Raw genomic sequence first — 6,322 nt, 5'->3', positions numbered from 1 at the left:
TAATTACTGCCAGGAGGCCTCATTAAATTTGATCTAATGAATAAATATTGTATTTTTCAACGTGATTACCAGAACAGCTTAAGCTGAGTGCCATAAACAATTATTTTCCTCACTACTCAGGATGTCGGTGACTATTGATTTTTATTTCATAAAGAATTTACTGTAGTAATATTAATATAAATGACTTCAGGAATAGGCAACATCCCCCATGTCAATTCACAAGCAACACAGAGCCCCAGAAACAGCCAAAGGGGAAGAAGGCTGGGAGTCTGGAATATAGAGGTCTGCTGAGTGTTTGTGGCCAGCCGGGGCGAGGTAGGGACAGGTTGGTGCTGCTCTGACTTCTGATAGTGTACGGAGATCAAGAATCCTGACATGTGGGTATGGAGCTCCCCGGCTGAGCTATACTGCTGGCAGTTGATTTTTGCATATTATAAAATAGTCAATAAATTCTGCTCAGTTACAAAGTAAAACATGAAAACCAGGCTCTAATGGGGGACGACTCACACCAAACCCTACTTGCTCATTTTTTTTTTGCCGTACGCGGGGCTCTCACTATTGTGGCCTCTCCCATTGTGGAGAACAGGCTCCGGACGCGCAGGCTCAGCGGCCATGGCTCACGGGCCCACACGCTCCGCGACATGTGGGATCCTCCCGGACCGGGGCACAAACCCACGTCCCCTGCATCGGCAGGTGGAGTCCCAACCACTGCGCCACCAGGGAAGCCCCCTACTTGCTCATTTTTCTTACTTCACTGCCACTGAATATCTTGTGCTTTCCTGCTTTATTTTTTTCCTTGGTTTCTAATGTCATGTAATGGAGTTTCACACCTTAACTAGCAGGATGGCTATTTCCCTATATCTTCTGCTTTTTATCCCATTTGATACCCCATCCTCTTCATATCTAAGCTACTATGAAACATTGGGATTCTCTGTGATTTTTATTTCTCTTTCTGTAACCGAAACATGAATTTGCTGCCCCAGGTGACCCTCACCTGTCCTGGCTGGCTCACTGCTCTCGCCAGACCTCTCTTCCACACCAGACCAGTCATCCTCAACCCTGGCTGCACGTTAGAATCATGGAGGAACTTTAACAATATGCTGGTACCCAGGCCTTACCCCAGAGATTCTGATTTAACTGGTCTGGGGTAGGGCATGGCTATAGCTCTTCTTTTTTGAGCTCACCAGATGATTCTAATGTGTGGCTAGGGTCTAAAACCACTGCCCAGGAAGATAAAGTAGACGAAGGCAGGAGGTAGAGAGTGAGCCAGGAGCCAGAGCTCCACGCCCTATGGGGTAGCTGTTACAGGCTGAACTGTGTCTTCCCCAAATTCCTATGTTGACATTCTAACCCCCAGCACCTCAGAATATTACTGTATTTGAATATAGGGCCTTTCAGGAGGTAATTAAGGTAAAATGAGGTCATACATGTAGGCTCTGTCCTTATAAGGAGAGGAGATTAGGACACCGGAGAGCACAGAGGGAAGACCATGTGAAGATACAGGGGAAAGATGGCATCTACAAGCCAAGGAGAGAGGCTTCAGGAGGAACCAACCCTGCCAACACCTTGATACTGGACTTGTGAGAAAATACAGTTCCATTGTTTAAACCATCCAGTCTGTGGTACTTTGTTATGGCAGCCCTAGCAAACGAATACAGTAGTTTTCACAGATTGTGGAACCTAGTGGCTAAAAGAAGAGATTCTGGAGGTGGAACGAGGCTCAAACCCAAGGTCTGTCACTTACCAGATGTATGGTGCCCTGATGTTTTGGTTATCTATTGCTGTGTATGAAATTACCTCAAAGCTCAGTGGCATAAAACTACTCTTTGTCACATTCACCAATTCTGTGGGTCAGGAATGTGGACAGGGCATAAAGGGGGCAATTTGTCTCTGTTCTACAATGTCTGGGGCCTCAGCTGGAAGACTGGAAGGATGAGAGTGACTCATCAGCTGAGGGCTTGTTTTCTCACATGTCTGGTGATTGATGCCAGCTGTTGTGCTGGCTGGACCCTAAGTTGACACTATTAGCCAGATACCCTACATGTGGCTTCTTCATGGAGCCTGGGCTTCCTTACAACATGGTGGTTGGTTTCCAAGGGTGAGAAGCCACAGGGAGAGAGACATTAAGAAGCGTTCCACCTTTCTAAACCCAGGCAAGTCATGCAGCAGCAATATATCCACAGCATTCTACTCATCAAGTCAGCCAAAAAGCCTTGCCCAGGCTTAAGGGGTGAGGAAACAGACTCCAAGGCAATGGGGAAATAAATGGCAGTGTTCTGAAAAAGCAGGTGGGACCAAAAATACTGTTGTGGCCATGTTTTGGAAAATGCGATCTGCCACACTTGGACAAGTTTCTACCTCTTTGAACCTCTGTTTCCTTACCATTAAACTAGAATGATGTAAACTAACTCTTGTAAGGATTAAAATGGGAACTTTACAGCAGAGTCTGGCACATAGTAAGTGCTTAGGAAATTCTAGTCTCTCCTAATATCTGGGCCAATGTGCTTATTCTGGTCAGGCCTTGAGGGATGATGAGGATGTAGGGAAGAAAGGTCAGGAGATCCAATATATTAGTGTCTAAAGTTGCTAAATCAAAAAATATCAAGAAAGGGCTTCCCTGGTGGTACAGTGGTTGAGAGTCCGCCTGCCGATGCAGGGGACGCGGGTTCGTGCCCTGGTCCGGGAAGATCCCACATGCCGCGGAGCGGCTGGGCCCTTGAGCCATGGCCACCGAGCCTGCGTGTCCGGAGCCTGTGCTCCGCAACAGGAGAGGCCACCACAGTGAGAGGCCCGCGTACCACACACACAAAATAATAATAATAATAATAATAGTAACTTCAATATACAAAAACGAGTTGTATTTCTATATATAAGCAATAAACAATCTGAAAATAAAATTAAGAAAATAGGGCTCCCCTGGTGACGCAGTGGTTGGGAGTCCGCCTGCCGATGCGGGGGACACGGGTTCATGTCCTGGTCTGGGAGGATCCCGCATGCCACGGGGCGGCTGGGCCCGTGGGCCATGGCCGCTGGGCCTGCGCTGTCCGGAGCCTGCGCTCCACAGCGGGAGAGGCCACAACAGTGAGAGGCCCACGTACCTCAAAAAAAAAAAAAAAAAAAAATTAAGAAAATAATTTCAATTATAATAGCATCAAAAAGAATAAAATATTTGGGAATAAATTTAACCAGGGAGATGCAAGATTTGTACACTAGAAACTATAAAACATGGTTGAAAGAAATTTAAAAATACCTAAATAAATGGAAAGACATCCCATGTTCATGGATTAAAAGACTTAATTTTGTTAACATGGCAGTACTCCACAAATCACAGATTCAATGCAATTCTTATCAAAATCCCAACTTCTAATTTTGTAGAAATGGATAACCTGATCCTAAAACTCATATGGAATTGCAAAGGACCCCAAATAATTTAAACAATCTTGAAAAAGAAGTAAGTTGGAGGGATCACATGTCCCAATTTTATAGCTTACTACAAAATTGCAGTAATCAAAACAGTGCAGTCTTGGCATAAGGAAAGACATAAAGATCAATGAAATAGAAATTAAAAGTCCAGAAATAAACCCATACATCTCTGGTTAACTGATTTTCAACAAGGGTGCCAAGATCATTGAACAGGGAAAAAAAAGTCTTTTCAACAAATTGTGCTTGGACAATTGGATATCCACATGCAAGAGAATGAAATTGGACACTTACCACACACCATATACAAAAAGTAACTCAGAATGGACCATAGACCTAAATGTAAGAGTTAAAAAACATAAAACTCTTAGAAGAAAAACACAGGCATAGATCTTCATGATTCTGGATTTGGCAGTGGATTCTTAGATACAACATCAAAAGCACAAGCACCTAAAGAAAAAAATCAATAAATTGGACCCTATGAAAATGAAAACTTTTGTGCACAATAGAGTATAATCAAGCAAGTAAAAAGACAGTCTGGCAGTTACTCAAACTCTATGTCCTAGCAATTCCACTCCTAGGTATATACCCAAGAGAATTGAAATCAGGTGTTTAAACAAAACCTTGCAAATGAATGTTCACAGAAGCACTATTCACAACAGCCAAAAGTGAACACAAACAAATTATCCATCAACTGATGGAGAAATTGTGGTATATCTATAAAATGGAATATAATTAGGTCACAAAAAGGAATAAAGTACTGAGAACTACTATAAGGTTGAACCTCGAAAACATGCTAAGTGAAAGAAATCAGACACAAAAAGCCACATATTATATTTTCCCAAATGTCCAAAATTGGCATATCCGTGAGACAGAAAAGCAGATGGGTTCTTATGGACTGAGGAGAGGGAAAAAGGGGAGTGACTGTTTTAGTGACTGGTTTCTTTTGGGGAGTGATGAAAATGTTCTGGAGTTACATAGTGGCAATGGTTGCACAACATTGTGAATGTACTGGAAGCCACAGAATTGTACACTTTAAAATAGTTAAAATGGTAAATTTTATGTTATGTGAATTTTACTTCAATCTTTTTTTAAAGTTAAGAATAAAAGTGACAAAAAGCTAAACACTAGGCAAAGACCCAATGAGCTTGATATTAGGTTGTTTCCAAAACCCAGTTTTCTGGTAAAGGAAACTAAGTTGCAATCAAACCTCTCTCTTACCAGGGCCAGCTCTCTCTCTCCAGTTCTTAAGAATCCCACATCTCACTTTGCTGAAATCAATTAATAGAGTTCTTGGTGTCTGCCCTAATCATCCTTTTCTCCCTCCCCAACACTGAAAAGTAAGATAGATATAATCTATCTTCATAATTTTACTTAGTCATTTAGTTTGGTAGCATCTGTTTATCATGATTTACAGAAATCTGACTGGCAATGAGAGTTGCAGGGAGCATTTGCATGAAAGAATTTTATTTACATATTTTTCTCCTCAAGCACTAGGTTACTCAAAATGGTCGTCTTGGAAATTCAGGCAAGCTCCAGTGGTCTTTGTTACTTTTCTAAAAAACATACTGGAGGGTCTTCAACAAGTGAGAAACATTTACAGCTCTACAATTTAAAAGACAAACTGGAGGACCAGTCTATTAAAAAGTGTGTAATCAAATAAAAATTTAAAATAATAAAAAATTTAAAAAATTAAAATTAAAATTAAACTGAAATACTGGTTCCTACTGATATGGCTTGCCTAAGCATGTGAGAAGAGAGAATTTGACTATCTTAGCACAAGCTCACAGAAGAGTCTGTCCTTTAGTGTTTGAGTAGGAGAGAAAAAACCACTCTCTACAATATCTTTTTCTCTGAAATCTCAAGGCTTAGTTCCATGTTCATACACGTGAGTATATTTCAGAATTCTTTGTATAATAAAATTAATCGTGACTCTCTCCCATAGGTAATTAAGTAAAAAAGGCAAGATAAAGAAAAGTATGTAGTAAGATACTATCATTTATCTGAGAAGGCAAAAGGAGGGTACATATATATATACATATTCGCTTATAGTTCTGAAAATCAGAGTATAAGTCATAAAAAAATTTTAAGATGTTAACCTAGAGAGGGAGAGAAGGATCAGGGTGGAAGGATAGGAATAAAATTTAGACTTCACTAAAAACACCTTATTTTCTGAGCTTGACTTTGGAAACATGTAACTGTTTTACATCATTACAAGACAAAATTAAATCCTAATTTTTTGAAGAGCAGTCTTTAAAAGCAAAAGCAAAATAACACAAGTAAACCTAACAATGTATCAAGTTGGTGGCTTAACCACATTAAGAGTTTAAGGGCTTCCCTGGTGGCACAGTGGTTAAGAACCCGCCTGACAATGCAGGGCACACGGGTTCGAGCCCTGGTCCTGGAAGATCCCACATGCTGCGGAGCAACTAAGCCCATGTGCCACAACTACTGAGCCTGCGCTCTAGAGCCCCCGAGCCACAACGACTGAGCCCATGTGCCACAACTACTGAAGCCTGCGCGCCTACAGCCCGTGCTCTGCAACGAGAAGCCACCGCAAGGAGAAGCCCGCGCACCGCAACGAAGAGTAGCCCCCGCTCGCCACAACTAGAGAAAGCCCGTGCACAGCAATGAAAACCCAACGCAGCCAAAAATAAATAAATAAATAAATTCATTAAAAAAAAAAAAAAGTTTAAAATGACTTTTAAAACAGTAATATACAGGGCTTCCCTGGTGGCGCAGTGGTTGAGAGCCTGCTGCCGATGCGGGGGACACGGGTTTGCACCCCGGTCCGGGAGGATCCCACATGTCATGGAGCAGCTGGGCCCGCGCATCCGGAGCCTATGCTCCGCAGTGGGAGAGGCCACAGCAGTGAGAGGACCGCGTACCGCAAAAAAAAAAA

The sequence above is a fragment of the Lipotes vexillifer genome, unplaced genomic scaffold (assembly GCF_000442215.2).
Source record: "Lipotes vexillifer unplaced genomic scaffold, Lipotes_vexillifer_v1.1 scaffold1306, whole genome shotgun sequence".
NCBI lineage: Eukaryota > Metazoa > Chordata > Mammalia > Artiodactyla > Lipotidae > Lipotes > Lipotes vexillifer.
The sequence above is the reverse complement of the archived record's forward strand: the minus strand, read 5'-3'. Positions refer to the sequence as shown.